The sequence below is a fragment of the Danaus plexippus genome, chromosome 8 (assembly GCF_018135715.1).
Source record: "Danaus plexippus chromosome 8, MEX_DaPlex, whole genome shotgun sequence".
Taxonomy (NCBI): Eukaryota; Metazoa; Arthropoda; class Insecta; order Lepidoptera; family Nymphalidae; genus Danaus; species Danaus plexippus.
Window position 1 is genome coordinate 3,839,288 of NC_083542.1, and position 24,863 is coordinate 3,864,150.

Consider the following 24,863-nt stretch of genomic DNA (forward strand, 5'->3'; position numbering starts at 1 on the left):
CAAAAAAAAAAAAACAAAAAATATATATATCGAATTTAATACAAATTCGTTGTTTAAAAAGAGAGAGAGAGAGAGAGAGAGACGCCAGCCTCGCCGACGTCACTAATGTCACTTTTTCCATGACATTTTAAAATGAAACTTTCAAGTCTTCCAAATGTCTTTGTATTTCTCGAAGATTCTTCGTAGTCACATTCTTCAGTGGTCCGCACTCACTGAACTCTGCTGTCGTGCGTCGTATTTATAACAAAATTCAAACAAGTTAGTTCTAGTCTCCTTCAAAACAGTATTTGATTTCGTTTTACTTTTAACAATAACTATAAACACCAATAAGTTTTTATAATAATTGATGACAGCCTCAAGTTATTTTCATGTTGCATCCGTCATTAATGCTGATAGTGCCGATACGGCCATTCTGGCAGGCGGTACGTGCCCTGCACCTGCCTGGCGCAGAGTGTTCTCTCTTGGTTAGTTTTCGTTATTTTCTCGTACCCGTCGCAGGTCTTGCCAAGTTCAAAAATTGAGGCTTCATCATTCGAAGTCATGCCGATATATACTACGTATTCTCTCATTCATTATAAGAACTACATGTACTAAAGGTGATGTTATCACAATATATAATCTATTTGTCACATAACCTGTACTGACTATGTGTATACAATGTTGCCGCGTGTATTAATAGTATTGTGACGTCCGAATTGTTTATATTCGTCAGTTAATAGCAACATAAGTGAAGTTTTTTTAATAACCAGTTGTAAGTAATGTTCTTTTCAGGGTTTGTTTCGATCGTTCTTGTACTATAAATGTCGGAGCGTCAGGTTTTAAGGACAAGCCGCAGCTAACCAGCCGAGTTCTTTTCTTCTTGGACGACTCCAAGTCTTAGGATTTAAGCATCTCGGTTTTAGTTTCAAAGTCGCTTTTGTGCTTAATAGGTGGGTAGATAGGTACTGCTTGGAGTAGTGAGTGTCCGTTTGTACAGAAAGAAAAATAAAACATAGACAATGATTTTGTTTAAACACAAATTGTTCAAATAACTAAGTATTTACTTGAGAGCCTGTTATAAGTTACATTGAATTTTACATCGTATTTTTAAAGTAAATTATAATTTATTTTCATTCCTCGAAACTTCAAAAAAATACAACCGAGATGTTTTTATTTCTTTTGTTGCACGTATTTTTCTTATTTTTAAAATTTAATAGCCTGCAGGTACTCTCTAGTTTCATCGATATCAATTCTAATGTTTTGTAAACAAGCATAGAAAACCAAATATCAAACACTATTATGTCGGTTTGAATAGATTTTAATGCGTATTTAATAGCGACTGATGTTTTGAATGTTTTTTTTTATTTCAGTACTGAACATTATTCAATTAAAATTTAAATTCTTATTACATATACGCGCCAACGGAACAAACTAAAACAAATCAACTTTTGCAGAAAATCTTTTTTAAAATATATTTTGTAATAAGGACTACTTAAATTGAAGAACAATCTGCAAATATACTGACGACATGCTAAAGGCGGGTGTTGTGATTAAATTGTAAAAGATTGAAACAGAAAAAATAAAAAAAAACTTGAATTGTAGAAAGTTGCAAAGAGAGAACTTTGGGATATATTCTCTAGCAGAAGTGAAACTTTACGACTACGCTCCAGCTAAATTTCAACCGTTCCGTTTGAAATATTCATCGACCTCATTGCAGTTCCACTAAAAAATAAATATCTTTTATTTTCCAGCTGTGAAAAACACGAATCATCTTCAAACAATTTGTAAAGTCTGACTATTCTACTCATTACCTACTCCTTTAAATGGATAGTCTATCACTGTCTGTCACTCTTTTCCTATCTCTAAATATACTAACTCTTAAGTTATATATCGGCGCTATCAGCTTCAATGACGGATGTGATCTTCAACATGAAAATAACTCAAGACTGGCATCAATTATTATAACAACTTATTGGTCGTCGTTACTATTGTTAAAAGTAAAACGAAATCAAAGAGAATAGAACTATGTTTGAATTCTGGTATAAATATGACGTCTGAACGCACGAGAGCGGACTGCAGAGTTCAGCGAGTGCGGATCATAAAGAATGTGATTATGAAGAACCTTCGAGAAATACAAGAACATTTAGAAGAATTGAAGTTTCATTTTAAAATATCTGGAACGTACTGAAACAAGTGACATTAGTGACGTCAGCGAGGCTGGCGTCCTGTCTTTAAAATAATGAATTTGTAATAAAATCCGATATATACATTATAAATTGCGAGTAGCCCACATGCAGCTCTTCTCTCAAATCGTCATACGCTACATTAACCTGGACTCCTCTAAACCGTTTTGCTTCTGTCGAACATCCGATGGTCTGGAGACATGACCGAACTATTTACACTTCATCACACAGCTGGAGGAGTGACTTCGGCTCTATTGACCTTCAATTATGTCTCCAAGACGTCCTCCAATGCCTTTGGGAATAGTTTCGTATAGATCAGATTTCTTCGTTTTACACCCTGTTTTGGATCGGTTTGGTTGCTTGTCCTCCTTTATTATCTTGGACGTCAAATCGTTATAAAGAACTTCCACGATGTCGGTGACGGCTTCACCTAAGAAATATTATAATTACTTGAAAAGTTTCAGATACGCTGGATAGTCTGGATTCTCATGAATTTTACAAAATAATGAATTGTCTCTTCGTAACCTCAAATTAACGGCTTATTACTAAACGAATGTTAAAGTATATGCGATACCTACTTCAAAAATGTTTTTTTTTTGTTTGTTTAACGCGACTAGTATCTAAAAGGAGTTGACCAACTATAATCAAATCTCTCTCAAAAAGTATTTTATCTTCTTTTAAGTTACTTAAAAAATAAAGTTCTGAATTCAAGTGTGTTGTAATTATGGTGATACTCCTCCGATTAAGGCTCGTTTTTTATACATCTTTGTTTATACCGAAGAGGCATTGTGTTGTAGTTCTTCCTTACTTCCATTGTCACCAAGTTAGTATCTGACAAAAAGGTGTTTGAAAAATCAAATAAAAGGTCAAGAAAATGTTGGCCCGTCTCTCATAGTGGGTTTAATTTGTGGACAAAGTCGCAGGTAACAGGTAGTCTTATACAAAATAACAGTTTTATAATATACGGCAGAGGATATTTTTGATATGACGTTAAGTTTCTGTGTGATTTTTTCTTATTTTTTTTTATTAAATGTGAAGAAAGTAAAACATGTATTACCTAGCAGTATTTTACAATTCGGAAAATCAGTGGAATTTGTCTGAAAAAAGATATCATTTATTTCTTAAGAAGGCCGAGAAATCTTGTTTTACGACTCCAGTAAGAATTCCATTTGATATCGTTTCAAACATTTTAACTGAAGAGGAAAGTTAGACTTGTTTTTTTCCGTTTTCTGTCTAAATACTTCTTGAATAAGGATTTATTGGCAATTTCCATATATGATGGACGTCTCTTAACTTTATCTCTTAAAAAAACAATGTTATATGCGAATGTAAGTCCTGTAACTTAATATTTATATCGTTTATTTATAATGTGTACAAATATAAATATGTACATAAAAAATATGTGTCACTGTCCCATGTTACTACTCCTAGTAGTCTGTATGTCTGTCCGTCATCATGGTTGCTGTAAAGTAGTCGATACTTTTCGAAAATTTAAAATCAGATAATAAAGCATATTAGTTTATACGAAAAATATGTTTTATTTAAAGAACGTCAGTGTTAATATTTCTTATAAAGCAGAACTAAAAAAGATGATAAAAAATCTAAGCAACGGAATTTCATTTTCGGCTTTGTCCCAACATTCTGTTCAGACGACTTATTAAAATAGTTAAGGCCTTTAAGATTACATTAAATAAAAAAGTAATAATAAGTAATGTTTTATTAAACAAGAATAAAAAAATGTATATTTTACATTTGAAGATATTTTTCCCTCGTTAACTAAACACAATAACAAAACAAAAACACTTGACATAAATCGCATTTGACCGATGTAAGTAAAGCGAATCTTTACAATAAATATCAAATATTATCCCCGTACACTTAAATACTACAGTATCAATAATATAAAAGTGTGCGAGAAGGGATAATTATATCGACAGCCTGCGCGCCACTCACACTCACCGTCACTGATAACTCTTGGTTAACAACTATGGAAAGGATTGAAAGTCAATAATGCGAAAGTGAAAGAAAATAAAAATTTTAAATAGGAACTTTGGTTTGAAGTTGAAGGAGTTCGAAGAAAAAAAAAATACATCTAATGAAGACAATGACGTTGGATGGGAAACGAATCATTAGGGGTAGTTTTCGAATTCCCGAGTAATGTTGATTCCATGGCACTGTTTTATTATTATCACTTTTTATTATCACTTTTTATATCACAAAATGTATGTTATACACATATAAATGGTTTTTTACATATTCGTCTTTATATAAAATTCAAATATGATACTGAAATGTAGAATACATACATAGCAAGTCAAAGAAATCTAAGTACAAGTACCAATCATTTGTTTCTGCGACAACAAGGTGAATCATATAATTTGTTAGAAAAAACTTTAAAACATACAATTCTATTTAAAACTAGTCTTTATTGTTTTCAATCTCCGTTACTGTTGAGTAGAGATGGTTTCAAAGTCAAATAGTGCTCATTATACGTCATCAGTACGATAATGATCTGAGAAAAAACAGTGAGTCATAATACAATAGTTTTACTTTGTCTCTTTGCTATTTTGTTATAAAATATAAAGTCGACCACAGCAATGTGCCAAGAGATTTCGTAGTATCAATTAATATGTTGATGACATACTTAGCACTTGTAGCATATTTATATTATAGCAGTAATGAATGTCCTTTTTTATTACTTGTATGTCCTAGAAATCAACAAAGTGTATGCCCTAAAGAATCTGCTGATAACATCATTTGAAAATAAAATATTACTGTCCTCAGTAACATGAAAGTTTCGTCGTATGTGGGCAAAGGAAGTTTTAACTTGATCGGAGTGTTATGAATAATTCAACGACACATGTTACAAAATTTTCAATCAAATTTTCAATAATACTCCAAGAAATAAAGGTTCGTTAGTTTTTAAAATAAAATTGCTGTTCCGAAGAGTCATTAGACCTCTGTTCCAACTTGGCTGTTATCTGTAGCTCCATAAATACACGGATCGTCACGAGCCAGCCGCTGTCGTGAAAACTAATAACTAGCTGTTACCACGATGAAAATGACGAAATTTCAACTCGTTGCCCCTCACCCAGATTCCTTTAAAATAACCGGAACTTTGGTTAAAATGCAATATAATAATCGCATATTATGTTATAAAACTAAAGTTTGTTTCATATGAAAATAATCGCATACTTTTATGACTACACTAGTTTTTAAGTAAATTATTTGAAAAATGTACCAAAGCTTACTTATTGTTTTTAAGAGGGCTGAGTTATTAAACTACCCTCAAATATTTAAATTCTTGTATATGTATACAACTTTTAAAAATCTTGGAAATAAAAATACAAGCTACAAGCTATATTTAATACAGTTGTAGTTGTCAGGATTTGTCTTATTTTTATACATTTTTATGCCGAAGTTCATACAAAAGTCAGAAAGCATTGATTCAGTTTTTGACACTAGAATAAATCAAAGTATAAAAAGATTTGTCAACAGATTGCGACGCGATCGTTCAGAGCTTGAAGGATGTTGGTTTGTGGATATTTTTATGTCTCGGTGTTATATATTGGTAGATAGATTACAATTACATACATTAAGATGTTGTGAGTGATTCATACTGTGTTGTGAGAATTAAACGTTACCCGTTCTATTTATTGTTTCGTATTAAATTCACCGTAATCAAGTTTGCTTTGCATAATTTTATTTATACGAACTTATATAAGATTACCCAATGTTCGAACTGTTCCTTAATAACATCTGACAATCTCAAGGAACGGTGTGTTTTACGAATGACGTTGTATCTGTCCAATAGAAGCGACGGTTTGAACTAATATGAAAATGCTCTCTGAACGAATTGAACATTCACCGCTAGTTGATTTTATATGAGGAGAACTCAGTACACGATCAAGACAAGCTGAGGAGAGCATTTGGTAACATCTATTGTGACCTAAGTATTATCTACAAACATATCATACATGTCTTATATTCTATGTCTTATAAAGTTTAAATATGAACAAAAATAAAATTAACTCACAGTAGAAATAATTAATTAATCAACGTTGATTATAAGCATGACTAAAGTTATAAAAATGTATTATCTAATCTCAACTATTACTTACAAGTTATATAACGGCTTAACACACAATAGATTAAACCTCTATTGAGTTGGAGGACTTCATTACTGTTACAATATAAAGGCTTCCCGCAGACGAATTTAGTCTTTTTGAAAGGATTTCCAATGAGGACTTACTAACAATATCATATCTTAACTAACAGCTTACTAGTTCTCGAAGGGTAATGTGACTATTTAAGATTCTAGTTTCTAATGCTTGAGATAATACAATTTCGTATTAATTGGACTTGTGGAAATTGTTTTAAAACTAAAAATAACACTTTGGTGTTTCGTAGAGTTTTTCCTATACGTCTAGATAAGATTTCAAATGAGAATCACATTACTAGAGACCGTTAACTCATTAAACCTAATATTAATCAGATTAATGAATTAAAAAACATGTAAACCATCTCGTTAAGGAACATTTTTATACGGATTAGGAATAAAAATAGTAAAGTAACTTTTCTTTTATAAAATGACCTAAATGAAGAAACAATTATTATCTTATGTTTCTATTAATTTTTAATAGAAACGTTACAAAAATATCGCCGCAGTTAAAACTAATTTTCAAGGAAACAGACAAACCACAAAACTATTAAACTATGTTAAGTTCCAACTTCTCCTATTTGCAACAGGAGTCAGGTGCTAAGATTATCGTCACCACTCTATCTGCCTCAACCATTTAGACCTCATTATTTCACTTAGCCAGTTATAACTTATATCGGCTGAGAAATCAAACAGTAATTCTAGGAAGATTAAAAATTACCAACCCTTTATTATTTCTTCTTTACAAATATTTATAACAATATACTAAGCTTCTAATTTAAAGTACTTTGTCTCGCCGTGAATATCTGACTTCGTGTGTACATTATACTTCGAATGATAACACTATTTACTACTAGGTTTTGCCCACGACATTGTCTTCGTTGTGTACAGAGTTCTCTCTGTATAATGTGTCCTTACTACAGCAGATACATATGTTAACCAAACACCAGCGACATCTGTTATTTGTGTTACATAACTTCATTCCACGTATAGCTCTAAAGATGTATTCTCTTGCAAACTTATATCAGATATAAACGTCTTGCAACGTTTGCAACTATATATAAAAACATGATTATGTTTAGTCTATTATTTAAAATCAGTACCTAGCTGTATCAAGTACGCTCGCTGTTTTATATGAGTATCGCTGATATGACTCAATTAAATTTTACAAAAATGTGTCTTAATGTAAGAACTCGGCTTGGCAGAGGATTTCAGTTCAATATAAATTTAGTTCATTTAATGAATTGACGATACATATTTGATGTACATTTCCTTGCATTTGACTATATCAGACTGACTAAATAGTGCAATGACCTTTTTAGATATTTCATTTATATACATAATATGAATATTTTTTTGTATCTAAATAAAATTTCAAGATGTCTTTCTCAATATTAACCAACTTACGTGTTCGGTAATAATAGATTCATTCAAATAAAATAAATTACTTAATTAAAAATATATAATTACATTCACAGCATCTGTACAACGAGAACTTAAAAGTTTCTCTCTGGATAGGAATAAATCGTTTTCCTCTTGTTAATATCCACCAATAACTTTTAACGACAGCGGCGGGCGAGTGACGCTCCGTTTGGGATTGGAACTAACTACAATGTGAAGCTGGAATAAAAGTAAAGGTTCTCGGCATATTTCCTGTTTAATTGAACCAAAACAATATCTTAAATATTGTTTTAAAGCATTTGAACTCCTGTGCCATTTATAATAGCAATCATTTTTAATTTATAATATATTTTAAATGTATAATAGCTTTTTTTTGTCATTAAATGGCGACCTTCGAGAGATTCAATTTGAAAATATTTTCAATAAGTAACAAATAAAATTGAGTTTCTTGTTAGGTGACGCCTCTGCATCTCACATTACTTTCTCATTGATCAAATGTAGCCATTGTGTGGTACTCATTGCGTACCTCCGAATGGAAACTAAAATTATTATTAAATTCCTCCCTCTATTTGTACGTGAACAGTATAGTTATCTGATATGATACAGTATTCAGTTGAAACTATAAAAAAAACACATTTTCAATTAATTATTTTTAAATACATAGCATTAAAGTAATTACGTTTTTCATTAAATAAATACGACACCTATTGGGGGCTGGAGTGTTTTGAACGGTTAGGCTTGTTACTACAAATTTTGATTGATTTAAATTTTATTCAAGAAATATCATCAATTGTCATTTTGTATATGAGATACGAAACAAGGATAAACCATCACTTATATTAAAACTGTGAGTTTTTGGGCGTTTTTTGAATACATTTTACTGTTGTTTGATTAATCTCCCTTTTATTGTGTAGACAAAAAAACACTTAATTATTTTATTTGCAACGAAATATAAAACAACGTTGTACTTGGAATCTCTAGATTTGAACTCTTTCCGTATTTGAAATATTTTTTAAACAGTGTCTTATTGGCTATGCAAGGAGTTTATGAAGTTGTTCTATGAGTTCAACGGTACGCCATAACTATTGTCCAATAGGAAATCCAAAGAATACAGCAAATACTAAAGACTCCTTTTTAGAGTTAGGTACTTGAATTCTTTATTAATATACGTCATTGAGAACTATAAAAGGTACCGATAGTTGATAAGTTGGTAGCCGTTTAAACTTGTTTCATCATTGTCACCTACGAAAGTGGCTTGAAACCGATTTCAGAAGATAATTAGGAGTACATCACAAATTGTTGTCGTTGAGTAATCGCCGATGTAAGTATCATATTAAAATGAAACTAGTATTATTCGGATTTACTACGCGGATTTTATTATTTAAAAACTACATAATCCCGACGTTTCGGTTACTTTGCAGCAACCGTGATCACGGGCAGACGAGGTGTGATCACGGTTGCTGCAAAGTAACCGAAACGTCGGGATTATGTAGTTTTTAAATAATAAAATCCGCGTAGTAAATCCGAATAATACTAGTTTCATTTAAATGAATACTCGCGAAAATCTTAGATCTCATTAAGTATCATATTGTTTGATTTGTTAAACAATTTCCGAGCTAAAAGCCAAACTTTATATATAAAGCAACCACAAAGATTTACGGATTTTGGATTTATAAAGTGGTAATGATTGCTCATCATCCACGTTGTTCCAGTATATGATGTATAATATGTTGAATTCAAAGCCTCAAACATAATAAGATGAAACATTTAGAGAACGCAATGGATTAAACAATTAAATTAAGTATAAATTAAACTACACAAATATAGGTATCAAAGTTTTAAAGAGCTGAATGACCTGTATCAAGAGGAAAAATGTACAGATTCTCAAACATCGAAAAAATCCAAAGGGAACTGTCATGATACGTAGTAATTCCTTGTAAAATAAATTAATGTCCATAAGTAAACAAAACGATGGATAGTTTGTCACAAGGATTGTGTGACATGATATGTCATACTTATTGCAGATGATCAGGATAAGTTACAATTCAATTCTAAATAAAATTACACTTGCTCTTTTAATATGTATGTAGGATTGATAACTTCAAGAACAGAGAGTGTTGGTTTTCATATAAACATCTTATTAAAATAAAATAATTAATTTAATGTTAAAGATGAGACAAAACTCGTGTATGATTTTTATTTGCTAATGTTTTTGAAGGATTTTCTTTTCTGAAACGGATCTTTCTTTTAATTGAACTTACTATTTTGTTAATATATTTTTCATCTAACTAAAACATTTCTTTTCATAAACCTTTAATAGCGCTCCTTCGAATAAAAATATGGGTTAGGTTGTAAGTTTTAAAAGCCCTTGTAATTGAGACTTATATAGTAATATATATGAGGGCCTCTGTAATAGAGCATTACTTGAGATTATATTAGTCCTCTACAAGACAAGTGATAGCGTCCTACAAATAACTCGAGTAAAATAACTCGCTGTAGTGCGAGTGAATTTATTTATTATGTTTAATTGTGATATCTTCTTTTATATAATCTGGTGGTATAATTTAATAATACTATGGACGGAATTTTAAAACAATCAGTTGCTACTAAAAACATCTCACATAAAAGTCAAGCGAACTCGGGTAACAGCGGGTATTACATGTGTACTATTCCGTCTATAATTTTTATTACATAACTTTGAGTGTATATACAGCCTTATTAAATATTTTTGGTTTAGATTTCTACCTTATAATAAAACAGCACTTATATAAAGATCTACAACGTCACAAAGAAACTATACCCAAATGAATAAATCCTATTTTCTTGGTGTTTATTTGTTCTGGAAAAAACATTTGTTTCTAAAACATCTTTACTTATTTGGGATAGTATTTTCTATTAAAAATAAATTATTTATCTAATACTCGTCTGGACTTCAATGACCTTGAGGCAACAAATGTATTTGCTTTTTAAATAAGAATGATCTCGGGCAATTATCTTTTTCATTCTAAAGGGGGCAAACAAGCAGACGGCCTACCTGATGGGAGGTAGTTGCCGTCGCCCAAGGACATCCACAATATAATACTCTGCATACAATAACACAGTAGTTAGTTCTTCATGCATTCAAATGTAAGAAAAAACAATATTATGTAGGAGCATGTATGGCTTTTGGAAGAACAGCACTGCAAAAATCTGCTTTTAATTTATCTCCAGTTCTGATAGGATTTTGATGACTGTTAACTATTTCTAGAAAAGAAAGCAAACCGGAACTTGCGTAATGAATTGAAATATTCCATTTACATTAACAAATCTCAAATATCGTTCGTTGTTATAACCAGCATAATTGCGTTTTCAGCGACGACACATATTTTAATCACATCATTATAAGATAATTCTGGTATAAATTATGTAAATACATTATTTTATGGATCTTGTTTGTCTTTTTGTTGTAGCTCTTATTTTGCTTCAATAATAATTTAAAGGAAAACTGTATGAATCTAATAATATTTCCTCACTGATATATTAACTGCGGAACGTGAGCAGTCTCTGTGAGTCATAAAGTAATGTACTAGTCACAAATATATAAAACGTTTACTGAAAGCCGTTTCACTTCGTTCACTTTTAGCGAATCACTGCTATTCAATACATTTAACAATTTTAATTTCAAATACACATATTGCTCGTTAAAATTCTCAATAGTTAACTGTAAAGTATTATATTTTTGTTTCGTTTATTTCTAATACATAAGAAAAATATAATTTCTAATATACTGCTATAAAATAATATAACGGTAAAGGTTTAAGACAGACATATTAAATTATTTTTTACTTGACAATAAAAAAATAATAAAATGATTTCATGATTTTATTCGTCAACAATTTCAACAGGAAGCAAATAACGTCCAAAGGCTTCCTTCTGAAGAATCACTCTTATGTTCAATCATGCTAAGTTTAACCGCTGATGCTGTAAACCTACACCTTATATTAATAGTTACATTCCAAAAACAATTTACCTGACATGCAATACATCAAAAAGAATAGTTAATATAGTAAATGTAAATAAAATCTATTATTATTCAAAATTTCGAAGTGAACAATGGCAGAGGGCAGAGATAGGAATAATAATATATAATTAAAATGAGTGTATATAATATTCACAAAGTCGTAACATTATTTGCTTAAATTTTAGTTCTATATTTGATTAATGAATTGAGTCAATGACATTAGCAGTCAAATATAACGATGTGGTTAAAAGAGTTTGTCTCTTATTTGTCTCTTATTAAGATTTTTGTAAAGGAAAGCCTGGGTATAAAGATAGTATTGTATAGTATAGTACTGCATTAGTATCGTGCTTTAAAAAATACGAAGAAATTTATTATTACAACTTTATTTATAAAAATATATATATATGTGTTTGTGTTCAAAAAGTTATATCTACAATAATTAATTAAAGAGGAAATAATCATTGTTTCATTAATGCAAAATTTATGACGTGAAAGAACATATTTCCATTCTTCCCTACACCCGTACAACTTTACAAATATTCTCATTTTTTATCATATAGGTAAGTATAATAGGAATAGTTATTACTAACTATTTATCACCTTCTAAAGGTGACGTGAACAGAAAAAATAATGAGGCTGTTTGAAAATGTTAGAATAATTACCATATATAATAAAAATGTTATAATCACCCTGTGATTGCAACTAAAAACAAGAAAATAGCAAAATACTCAAATATTAGTTCCCAATTAAATTTAAAATAATTCGATTTAAACGTTAGAAATTGAATAAAAAACTATTGGAATGATGAAAGTAAATCAGTTATTTTACCATCAACGTCGCAAGGACAAACTAATCTGGTTCAATAGATAAGATTCTTAGTAATTAAGAAGACCACGACTACTTCAATCCTATGACTTGGAAAGGTCCAAGAAGAAAAACACTCTTGTTAGATGCGCCTTAACTTCCTTAACAATTGACGCTCCGACACTTGTACTACAAGAACACTCTTCACAAAACCTTCAAAGAACATTTATTAGGACCGATTATTAAAAACACTACACTTATGTTACTATTAATATTCGTCAGTACCTATTAACAATTCCTACATCAAAGTATTAATAATGTAACATTCGGCTTACACTGAATATATAGAAAATATAGGTTGTGAGTGTACGATCTCATTGTTCTACAGATAAGAAACCTTCAACCTCCAATACCTAAGCCTTTTTCGTGACGTTGCCAGATTTAATTTTTAGAACACTCTTTACGTTTAGAAAGCTTATTCTCTTAAAATATTCAAAATGAATTCGGGATAAGCAATTTATAAAATAATTAGATTATCTATTGTGATAACATCATGTGCGTAAGAACATAGTTCTTGTAATAAATAGGAGAATAATATACATGCATATATAAGTACCTTTTCTTTCAGACATTTGTGTGTCAAAATTATATCCCAATTATGTGTTATGGGATGTCATTTGCCAACGTCCATACCACGTTGAATACACCGGTTCTCGTCCGATCACCGAAGTTAAGCAACGTCGGGCGCGGTCAGTACTTGGATGGGTGACCGCCTGGGAACACCGCGTGATGTTGGCTTTTTTACTTCTTGGAACCAGCTACCACAAAGATTATATATTATTATTCTTTTAAACCTTCAATAAAAACTTCAAATGTAATACAGAGCAATATTAATCACAACATTTCAGATTGAAAAACTTTAACAGATATAAAATAGTAAAACTAAAAAATAACTCTCTGTACTACATGTTTTCTGTGTTTCATAGTTCGATGACGAGTGTGAGACTATCAATATTATTGACATATAAAAATTACCATGTAAATTTTACATCTTCTCTACAGTCCCTAGGGATTGTAGTCAACACGTGTGTTAGTTATATCTCTACATCTGTTGTCGCTACAGTCATCCACTAGATGTCTCTGTAAGTAAACTAGACGTATTCTGCATCGCGGTGATAAAATTTTTCTCTCTTCGATGACTACGTGCGTCAGACTGGCTGTCAGACTGGTTTCCCTTCAAAACGTATAAATCTTTCGCCTTTTACTAAAGATTTCCTTGGAGAGGAACACCCAAATGAGTCTAACTCTACTATTTGAAGCCTCACCCTAGGTGAGGTTAATTAAAACCTCTAATACATAATTGTGACTTATCTGTACTGTTCAGGGTATAATAAAACTCATGTTGAGAGCGAATTCCGTGAGACCTTGACCGTGAACAGTCCATCCACGAGGTACCTCGTACATCTGTCGCTGATGAATAAGTCGTTTTGTTTCCTGGATTCCAGAACTTCTCAGTCCAAGTCCAGAGATGTGAATTATTCGAAATGTTAATTTATTATTTTAAAATACTTCTGTTTTGATATCCTAATTCATCGGATTCAAACGTTATTCTTATATTAAAAGGTCATTACTTGGTTAACAATTTGTTTCAGTCGGTATAATGATTGAGGCTCTATAGACGCAACATGAAGGGGAAACTTCGTGAGGGATTTAATTACAATCTTTTTTTATAAATGAGAAGATATTTTATTTCATTGATAAGTACAAATTTTTATTGTGTAACTAAAGATGTTTGGGAAACTATTGCACTGATATTATTATAACCAAGGGGCCAAGCTAGTTTCGTGCATCTCAATGTGTCCAGCTTAAAGAAAATATTGTTTGAATTGAAATACCAGTAAATAACATACAGATAAGAAATCACTGACTCTACATGTACCAGGATTCAAACCTTCGTAAACGTGACGTTTCAGACACTTTGTTCATCATTACTTGAGCTATGGTGACCCTTACTTTGATCAGGGACTTTATTGCGCTTTTAATTAATTACGACATTAATTCCCGTATTATTAATCAATATTAGTCAAATTGTCACTTTTGTTACAAACTTATTTATCAATCGTAATATTTCTTAATAGTGATAAAGAAATTAGGTTAAATGGCATCACCCTCCGCACAAGATTTTGAGAATAAATATCTTCAAAGAGTACCATTACAATTATTATTTCTTTACTTCTATTTTAAAGTTTCTTATTAATTTTATTGGTTATTTAAGTTCTGACAATGGCACAGAAAAACAATCTGAATTCAAAGTTTAATGAAGAAGTAAAAAATGCGGATACAATGTAGACTGCAAGATTAACGCGACTTACGAAACTAAAACCTAAAATGTTTACATCGAAATATGCACATAGAATAGGGCTTTCATATTATGAATAATGAATAATATAACCTCATCTGAAATCCTTCCAAACAGACTAAATTCGTCCGCGGGAAGTCTTTGTATTGTAACAGTAATGAAGTCCTCCAACTCAATAGAGGCTTAATCTATTGTGTGTTAAGCCATAATGTAAGTAATAGTTCAGATGCCTTTATGTATTATATCGTATGAGCGACTAATCGTCATTTTGTTTGCACATTTCAAGCACAGAACAGTATTTTATTGGCAAAATGACATGAGACTGTTTTCACTATTCCATTTCCTTTCACGTAAAATACCAAAGAGTTGCGTCTAAACTGTTTTGTTTTGTGTTTTTGCTTTTAATGATTGTCGTATTTAAGCTTGGTCTTTTAATGTGACTGTAAATAAAAGAAAAGCACACTATGTCGTGACCGCTTGGTATTGATATGGCAAAGTAAAGAGTGTGCAAACACGGAAATGAGATTAATTTAGTTAGCAAGTAATTACAAACAGTTGAATAGATTTAATTCTGTTGTATCGAATGTCGTATCTTATATGTAGAGCAAATAACCATATGAGATATAATAGTTTTATTTTCCGCAATATTTCTGTATTATTTATTTAAAGGTTTTGTGTAAAACGCGTGTGCACAGTATTCGTTGTAACAAGTCCTGTAAAATAAAATTTGTTCCTATGATCCACGGTCGCCGTCGTCACCTCGCTAGTTTTGTCAATTATGTCCGTTTTTTATTAAATAAAAAGTTTGTTTATTGTTTTAATAAAAAAAAACCTAATAATAGCGTTAGACTTTTTAATATAATTATTTCACTATTTCATATATTAATAGACAACGCAATATGTTCAGCATCTTAACGCAGGATGTTTAGACAAATTTTACTGTTGCTGTTATATCAAATTTCATAAGATTCAATCTTTTGCTTTAATTCAGTTTATCAGCTGTATACAATAAGCAAGCATGTTATGAGATTATTCCTCATAGTGGTAGCTGGTAATTAGATTTCACGACAGCGGCTGGCTCGTGACGCTCCGCGTATTTATGGAGCCACAGATAACAGCCAAGTTGGGACAGAGGTCTAATGACTCTTCGGAACGGGAATTTTATTTTAGAAACTAACGAACCTCTTTTTTATCGAGTCTTATTTAAAGTTTAACTACTTATACGATAATACCTCGAATGAATGGATTCGCATACTTTAATATATTTCAAATTCAGCAAGGGAGAATAAGTATTGACTTTTAAAACAATCTAAGAAGAAAACTCGTTTTAAGATTAATATTATTCTCAGATTCTCTGGGACACTATTTGTTATAACTAATAGTAGATATAGCAACCACCTGGTCGCTTGATACAAACGACCCCAAAGAATCTTCATGTGTCCTATAAAAGAGACGTTGCTACCCTCGGGTCTCTTCGCTGACTGGGTTTGGAAAGTTGGCAATGAGTAGGAATAAACACATTATGTATATAAGTTATAAGGTACATCAGACTTGAACAAAAAATAAAATAACTGTCCTACGACCTAAGGATCGACACTCGATTAAATACGACTGCTGAGAGGTGTATGACAATATTCGCTTGAATGGTTTGAAACCAAATCTATAAATAATAATACTTATATTACATTAAAAATACTTTCCATATGAAAGATCCTTTATTTATCGATAAGTTATTTTGTGTATGTTAACAAAAATGTTGTTGTAATTCAAATATAAATAATCTTAGCACATCCGTTAAACATTGTTTTCAAAGCTTTGTTCATTGTCTTGTACTTGCCGCGTAAAGTTTAAGCATTCTGTATACTATTATTTATTGTTATAAAGAACTTACGTTTTCCCTTTATTCCTCTTATCATATGTGCCTTATTTTGATGAGGTTATAATATAAGAGTTAAAAATTATTTGAAAAGGAGGAATTATAAAGAAGTCAAAATATTATAAGACATTCAGAGAATAATTTTCAAGCAGGTAAAAATCCTAACCTATACAACCTACTCTTGCCAATTAAAATGAAAATCAACCAAATATATTAGTACTTACCTTACTCGTCAGGAGACCGTTATCAGTTATTGTAATACGGATAATGAGCTCATCCTTGTTAACAAGTGTTTTACGACTGTAATATTCTTGGACAGCGTTCCAACACTCGGTTAAGTTTAGCTTAATCATTAAAGAGGTTCACTTATTCCGTAACGCGCCATTTAAACATATCATTTTAAACCTCAATAATTTGTTGAGAAAATCCTTCGAGTCCACCCAATTAACCGTTAATTAAAAAAAATACTAATTTAATTTTATTACTTTAACTAATAATTTGTAAATTTTAATATTTTTTTAAAGTAATAATGAACTACTACTTTTTGTGTTTGAAAAACTAATTGTTTGTCTTTGCTTTATACATTATTTCGTGTAAGTAAATTTGCAATAAAAAGTGATTTAGAATGAAATATAGTTGTAGTTACAACTTACAACATGCATTATAATATTGACGAAGATAAGTTATTATTTGCGAGCTGTGAATATTCAATTGTTTCCTTAACGTTTTAAAATTGAGACTCATCTGCTATACTAATAAAACCATAATAATGCGAATGGAGGATGCGAGTTATCTGAAGGGATGCCCTCACGAGCAGAGAGCTGATATAAGGAGGTATGACTTAATATGTTTAGTTTAGAAGATTTTATTCAAACTTATTACAATAAATAATAACTGATCCACAACGACAATCCACGGGTGAAGCTAGTATAGCTTTAGTATGGAAATGTTCAAATACGGTGTAAAAGTAAATACGTAATATTTACAAATTTAATCTTGTTACTAAAACTTATGATTTGTAGTTTTAAATTATTGAAAGGAGTTATGAGCAATTATGACTTTTTGTGTTTGTAAGTATAGTTGTTTAGTTTAATTTATACATTATTTTGTGTAACTTTACAATAACCAGTGATTTAGAACTAAATATTGTGTTATTATTTTAGAAGGCTTTTATCAGAAGTTATTATATTATATAATAACAGTACTGCAAAGATAAAGTCACGGATAAAGCTAAGTGTAGTAAAATCATGTTTAAATTGGTGGTAAAAATTAATATGTTACAATTTTTCCACAAATTGATTGCCAACGTCCATACCACGTTGAATACACCGGTTCTCGTCCGATCACCGAAGTTAAGCAACGTCGGGCGCGGTCAGTACTTGGATGGGTGACCGCCTGGGAACACCGCGTGATGTGGGCTTTTTTACTTCTCTTATTCTAAATAACGAATTATATATACTGTAGGAATATGAGAGGGTAGGAGAGAATCAATGTAGGAATATGAGAGGGTAGGAGAGACTCAAACGACATATAAGCAGTTGTCAGAGGACCTCAGGGCTCTTTTTCGTTCGTAACGCGCGTTGGTGTGATAGTTTAGTCGTTAGTAGATTTTAGAAGTGTGTTTAAATCTTTCGATTGTGTTATATTCGGATTTCATTTAACGATTAGTTTAAATCAAGATAGTTGAAAGTTATTCATTTTGAATTGTTTTTATTTTTGTGTAAATTTAATAAATTTGCGGTGGAATTGTATCGAATGTTATTTTTTAAAAAGTCAATTCTTACCTTGTTTCTAAGATCAGAAGTGCGATACGTACCTTGAGAACCCCGTTTGGTAAGGCCTTGTTATTTCAATTTACCCACACATTATTTTTTTTTTTGTGATTTATTAAATATTTCATTATAACTTTTTTTTTAGACACTGAGTTATTTTAAATATCGTGTTACGTTATTATCGAGAATATTAATTTGTGTTAATTACTTTGATTAAGCGGTGAGTAAGCTTTTATTGCGTTTGTTTGTTGATACGTTAATTTCTAGCGATCACACTTATTTAATTATTTTATTTTGTTACTAAAATGTCTGAACGTGAACGCAATTGTAGCCGCAGTGGTCTTGATAGTAATCCTCGTCGTGATCGTAGCTAGAGTCAGGGTAATAGTGCCGTGAGCAATCCTTTGATGAGAATAACATGTTGAGACTTGATATGGAGGCAATGATGTCTCGTCTTAAAACGTTAGAGGCGAAAACAAGGGCTTCGTCCATGCCGCGCCGCGCGTCGGTGAATTCACACGACTTGCAGACACCAACGCGCGTCCGCGATATATCTCGCGTTTCCGATCGTCGTGTACCCTATAGAATGCGTGAATTATCGTCGATAGGGCATCTGGTTTCTCCGACGCATGTGACTTGACGTGAAGCTACCATTCAGAATGTTATCATCATCAGGATCCGAGACCTCGCTCGATCACGACAAGTAGGCGACGCGGGTAAACCGTTGGAATTAGTACAGGCGAGTGTTACCGATTGCATTGCTAGTGCCATCAGATCAATTAATACGGCCGAAACATCTCGGTATTACTATATTTCGAACTTTGACCCAAATCTACACAACTTTGATGATTGGTGCATACAAGTTGATCGCGCGAAAGTTTTAGACAATTGGAATGATTTAGAATGCCTTTCGCGAATAGGAAATTGTTTGTTAGGGGATGCGAAATCTTGGCTCAATGAATGGGTGTCTAGCTACCGTAGTTGGACCAATTTTAAGAAAGAATTTAAACCTTTATGTCCTGAAGAACCAGATTTTGCTGGAATATTGTTTGAAGTTATGACTAAGAATTCCGATCACTATCCAACGTACGCGTAATATGTACGCCGGTCGATACTTTGCTTACGTATAGTGCAAGGACTCGGTGAGGAGCTTATTTCGGTTATAATTATTCGCAGTGTCACTGATCCAAATATTAGGGCTACGGCGACAAATGCTAAACTTTTTCCGAATGATTTAGTCGAATTCTTTTCAATCTATGTTAAACCAAATACAATTAGTATTTCGAGACAACTATACTCGCGTTCGGAATTGTGAAACGTTACGACAGATAGACGATCTCTGGAGTATTCACGTAAACGTAATCTGAGTGATATCAGGTGCTTTTTCTGTGGGCAGTTGGGGCAAAAAGAAGCTTTGTGTAGTAAGAGACCCAAAATCGAACTGTTATCAAGGAGTTTATCAAATAGTGAGGGCGTTAAGTTATCTAGGCTCGAACCATGCACATATTTTATGAATGAATGGTGATGATTGTTCAGTCTGATGTTTCGATGACAATTGATACACCTCTGGTAGGTAACTATTTAGAGAGGGTTACTAAGAGGATAATTAATGAATTCTCTCGGTACTTTATTACGGGAACTGCTACATCAACCGTAAACATAGGCAGCATGTCAATTAAACTTAAATCCAGCATTCCTGTGTATAATCGGTCATATCAACTCTCACACGCTGAAACGATCCGTGGTCGTGACATAATAACAGATTTGCTTGAAAAGCAAATAATAAAGGAATGCTCGTTTTTAGCTACCACTATTGAATACCTGGGTCATACGATTAGTAAAGGTCAGGATAGGCCAAGTCGTCAGAAAGTGCGGGCCTTAATTGATTCAGCCGAACAAAAAAAAATCTTAAGCAAATAAGGCAATTTCTGGGGTTAGCTAGCTATTTTAGGCGGTATATAGTTGGGTTTGCCCAAAGGGCTACTTGCATAGCGGCACTTACAAAAATTAACTTTCATTGAGGTGCTGAAAAACAGGCCGCTCGTGACTTCATCATAGATTGTCTTACAAGTGAGCCAGTACTCGCCATTTATAATCCTACGCTGCCAATAGAAATACTACACAGATGCGAGCTCGATTGGTTACGGAGTCATCATGATGCGAGTGCATAAGGGAAATTGTAAACAAGTACTGTCTTATTGTAGTAGACTCACTCAGGGGGTTGAGAGGAAGTAGCACTCGTACGAACTGAAGACGCTGGCAGTGATTAAGGCATTAGATTATTTCAGGCATTATCTTGTGGTTGCACACTTCATCGTGGTTACTGACTGTAACGCGTTAAAACTTACCCAACGTAAGAAAGACTTGTTGCCAAGGGAGGCTCGGTGGTGGGTATACCTCCAAGAATTCGATTCTAACCTGGAATATAGAATAGGTTGTTTTTGTCCCATGCAGATTATCTTAGCCGCAATCCGGTTAACTTATGTACCATTAAGAGACTGTTAAATTGGGCGCAATTTGCTCAGGCTTCTGACGAGAAAACTCACTCTCTAAAATAAAAACTGGTGGATGGGCAGTTAAACCCCAGTCGTTATGACATCCTTTAAGTCAAGCCCTCACCTATTGGTAAAAATCATAATTTTTGTTGTTATATTCCAAAAGGCCATAGACTGTCTTATGTGTATTTTTCACGACGAACATGATCATCAAGGGGTTGATAGAACTGTAGACTTGATAACAAAACACTTTTATTTCCCAGGGTTGAGAACATTTGCAAAAAATACATTTCCCAATGTTTGGTTTGCCTTTCTCATAAAAAGGTAGCTGGTGCTCTTTCACGGCTCATTCATTCATGAAAAAAAAACCAGACGTAGCATTTGAGACAGTCCATATGGACACCTTGGGCCCCCTACCAGAATCTGACGGTCACCGTCATGTACTTATTATTATAGACGCGTTTTCAAAATTTTGTTTATTGTATCCCATGTTCCGACAAGACACTGACGAACTAAAGCAACACTTCACTACTATGGTGTCTCTCTTTGGAACTCCAAAATTAATTGTCACTGATCGGGGACGCATGTTTCAAAGCACTGATTTCCTTAATTGGGTCAAGGACTTAGCCAGCTGTTTTGTTGAGGTTACAACTGATCCTAAACATAACAAAACGCAAGACAACTCAATATCCTGCCTTAAACCTGCTTATAGGTACTGAAGCTGCCACACCGCTCATACGTAGTTTGATACGAGACGTTACTGTTGAAGGCTCAAGTGGTAATCGAGAAGTCCTTCGTCAGATGAGTCGTCAGAGGGCATCTAAACTCCTTCGTGCCAACTAAGCTCGTCAAGATGCCTATGCTAACTAGAGACGAAAACCGGCTCACTCTTTTGAACTACATTCCTTAGTTTTTGTTAGCAAGGTGGCTCGGTCAACAAGGAAGTTGGACTCATGTATGCGGGGACCATACCGGGTTATGAAGACACTATCACACTGCCGATATGAGCTGCAGATGTTAGCTGGCTCATACGGCAAATCGACTCGAGCAGCTGCGGAATATATGGTCCCGTGGAAGGGAGAATGGACTACCGATGTGTGTTCTGCTTTCTTTGATGGTGAGGTATTTGCCTTATTCTGCCTGAAATTTTGACTAAAACTCCTTTTGAGATTTTATTGAAACTTAATCCCATTGTGTTTTTTATTTTAATTTTGTTTTGACACAAATCTCTAAATGTATTGGGGTTAAAGCGAGGAGACATGAGTTACTTGTTACGATGTGAGCGTTTGTCTTGGAGTGTATCGGACACGCTGTATTAGAGGTAAGATCTCTGGGTCTGGGATAGCTGTCTTGGAGTGCATCGGACAGGCTATGCCAGAAGTGGCGCTGTGCCTGGGACAACCGTTTGCCTTGGAGTGCATCGGGCCCGGTTGTCCTAGAAGTGGTGTTGTGTCTGGGATAACCGATTGCCTTGGAGTGCATCGGGCCGGTTATCCCGGAGGGGACGCTTAGGTTGGGACAACCGTTTGCCTTGGAGTGCATCGGGCCCGGTTGTCCTAGAAGTGGTGTTGTGTCTGGGATAACCGATTGCCTTGGAGTGCATCGGGCCGGTTATCTCGGGAGGAGGCTGATTCTGGGATAATTGTTTATCTTGGAGTGCATCGGATACGTTATCCCGAGAATCTAGTCTCTTGGTTAGGAATTAATTTAGTATGTTCGGAAGCTTGACTTTGATAGTGAATTGTCTATCGAGCTGTGGTTGTAAAAGATCATGAGTTTATTTATGGGATGTTGGTCGGCCAACATTGCCTGTATCAGATGGTATGTTTTGGAACATGTTTTTATGATAACCTTCACACACACACCAAGTCATGCCTCAAGCAATTCCTTGTGGGTCTCTGACGAGGTGTGAGGGGGCGATCTTCCTCTAAGTCCCGCCCCAAGTGGTTGGTTATTGGGATGTTTTACAACCACTTTGTGTGGGCTATGTTTGTTTAGCTCACTTTACATTGACGTTAACCATGATGTTACTGTTGAGTTAAATCAAAAATCGAAAAGATTTCTGCCGTTATATTTCTCAATTTCAGACGTAGACAATGAGGGAGAAGAGTTGTGTCATGACGCCAACTTGCCTCCGGAGGTTGACCTGCCTGTGGAGGGGACTGAGCCGCAACCGAGCCCGTCTGGAATGTCAAGACATTCAAAACTGAATACGTCTAGTGCGAATGAAAAGAATTTCCTGCCCTTGGTGCTAATACTACGTTTTGGACGTCAAGAAAGTTAAACACAAAGGAGCCCGGGGACGTGCTCATGTCAGGAAAGGCCGTGTAGGAATATGAGAGGGTAGGAGAGAATCAATGTAGGAATATGAGAGGGTAGGAGAGACTCAAACGACATATAAGCAGTTGTCAGAGGACATCAGGGCTCTTTTTCGTTCGTAACGCGCGTTGGTGTGATAGTTTAGTCGTTAGTAGATTTTAGAAGTGTGTTTAAATCTTTCGATTGTGTTATATTCGGATTTCATTTAACGATTAGTTTAAATCAAGATAGTTGAAAGTTATTCATTTAGAATTGTTTTTATTTTTGTGTAAATTTAATAAATTAGCGGTGGAATTGTATCGAATGTTATTTTTTAAAAAGTCAATTCTTACCTTGTTTCTAAGAATACACAATACACGACAAATCTTGTTAACTCTCTTTTTCGACATCTGATATTAATTAAGTACCTAGTATATATATGTACATACATATTATATTTAGTGTTTTTTTTTTCCAATTCGATTATTTCTCTTTCATTGCTATTTTCATAATAATCGTCTTCTTATTAATCGACCACGGAAACTAGTAATATTTTGAGTATAAAAAATGGATATCAGACATAATAATTATTTAACTATTCATTAACATTAAAATATATAACCGTACTTTGAATCACCATAGAGTCCTCTTAGAATTTAGGTCATCACCTGCATAGAAGAAATGTAATATACAGGCTACTTCCCAGTTTCCCTGTGTGTATAATACTATATCCAGAAGGCACATGTGACGAAGCTCCTTAACGTACTCCTTTATTTATCGATAAGTTATTTTGTGTATGTTAACAAAAATGTTGTTGTAATTCAAATATAAATAATCTTAGAATATCCGTTAGTCATTGTTTTCAAAGCTTTGTTCATTGTCTTGTACTTGCCGCGTAAAGTTTAAGCATTCTGTATACTATTATTTATTGCCATAAAGAACTTATGTTTTCCCTTTTTTCGTCTTAGCACATGTGCCTTATTTTGATGAGGTTATAATATAAGAGTTAAAAATTATTTGAAAAGGAGGAATTATAAAGAAGTCAATATATTATAAGACGTTCAGTGAATAGTTTTCAAGCAGTTAAAAATCCTAACCTATACAACCTACTCTTGCCATCTTTTCGGTTCCATAAACTAAAAATTAAAAAAAAATGTTTAATGTTTAATTTAATCATTATGCAACAATTAAAATGAAAATCAACCAAATAGTACTTACCTTACTCGTCAGGAGACCGTTATCAGTTATTGTAATACGGATAATGAGTTCATCCTTGTTAACAAGTGTTTTACGACTGTAATATTCTTGGACAGCGTTCCAACACTCGGTTAAGTTCAAATTACTCATTAAAGAGGTTCACTTATTCCGTAACGCACCATTTAAACATATCATTTTAAACCTCAATAATTTGTTGAGAAAATCTTTCGAGTCCACCCAATTAAGTGTTAATTTAAAAAAATACTTATTTAATTTTATAACTTTAACTAATAATTTGTAAATTTTAATATTTTTTTAAAGTAATAATGAACTACTACTT

General features: G+C 33.0%; 3 non-coding genes across 3 annotated transcripts; all 3 read left to right on the forward strand.

Annotated features, from left to right (window-relative positions):
* Positions 1-13,205: 13,205 nt before the first annotated feature.
* LOC133318902 (5S ribosomal RNA) lies at positions 13,206-13,324 on the forward strand. Its single transcript, XR_009752635.1, has one exon. It is a non-coding gene; the product is annotated as a 5S ribosomal RNA (ribosomal RNA).
* A 422-nt stretch (positions 13,325-13,746) lies between these two features.
* Positions 13,747-13,863, forward strand: LOC133318930 (U5 spliceosomal RNA). Its single transcript, XR_009752663.1, has one exon. It is a non-coding gene; the product is annotated as a U5 spliceosomal RNA (small nuclear RNA).
* Positions 13,864-18,062: 4,199 nt separating this feature from the next.
* Positions 18,063-18,181, forward strand: LOC116778636 (5S ribosomal RNA). The gene has a single exon (XR_009752642.1). It is a non-coding gene; the product is annotated as a 5S ribosomal RNA (ribosomal RNA).
* The last annotated feature ends 6,682 nt before the right edge of the window (positions 18,182-24,863 follow it).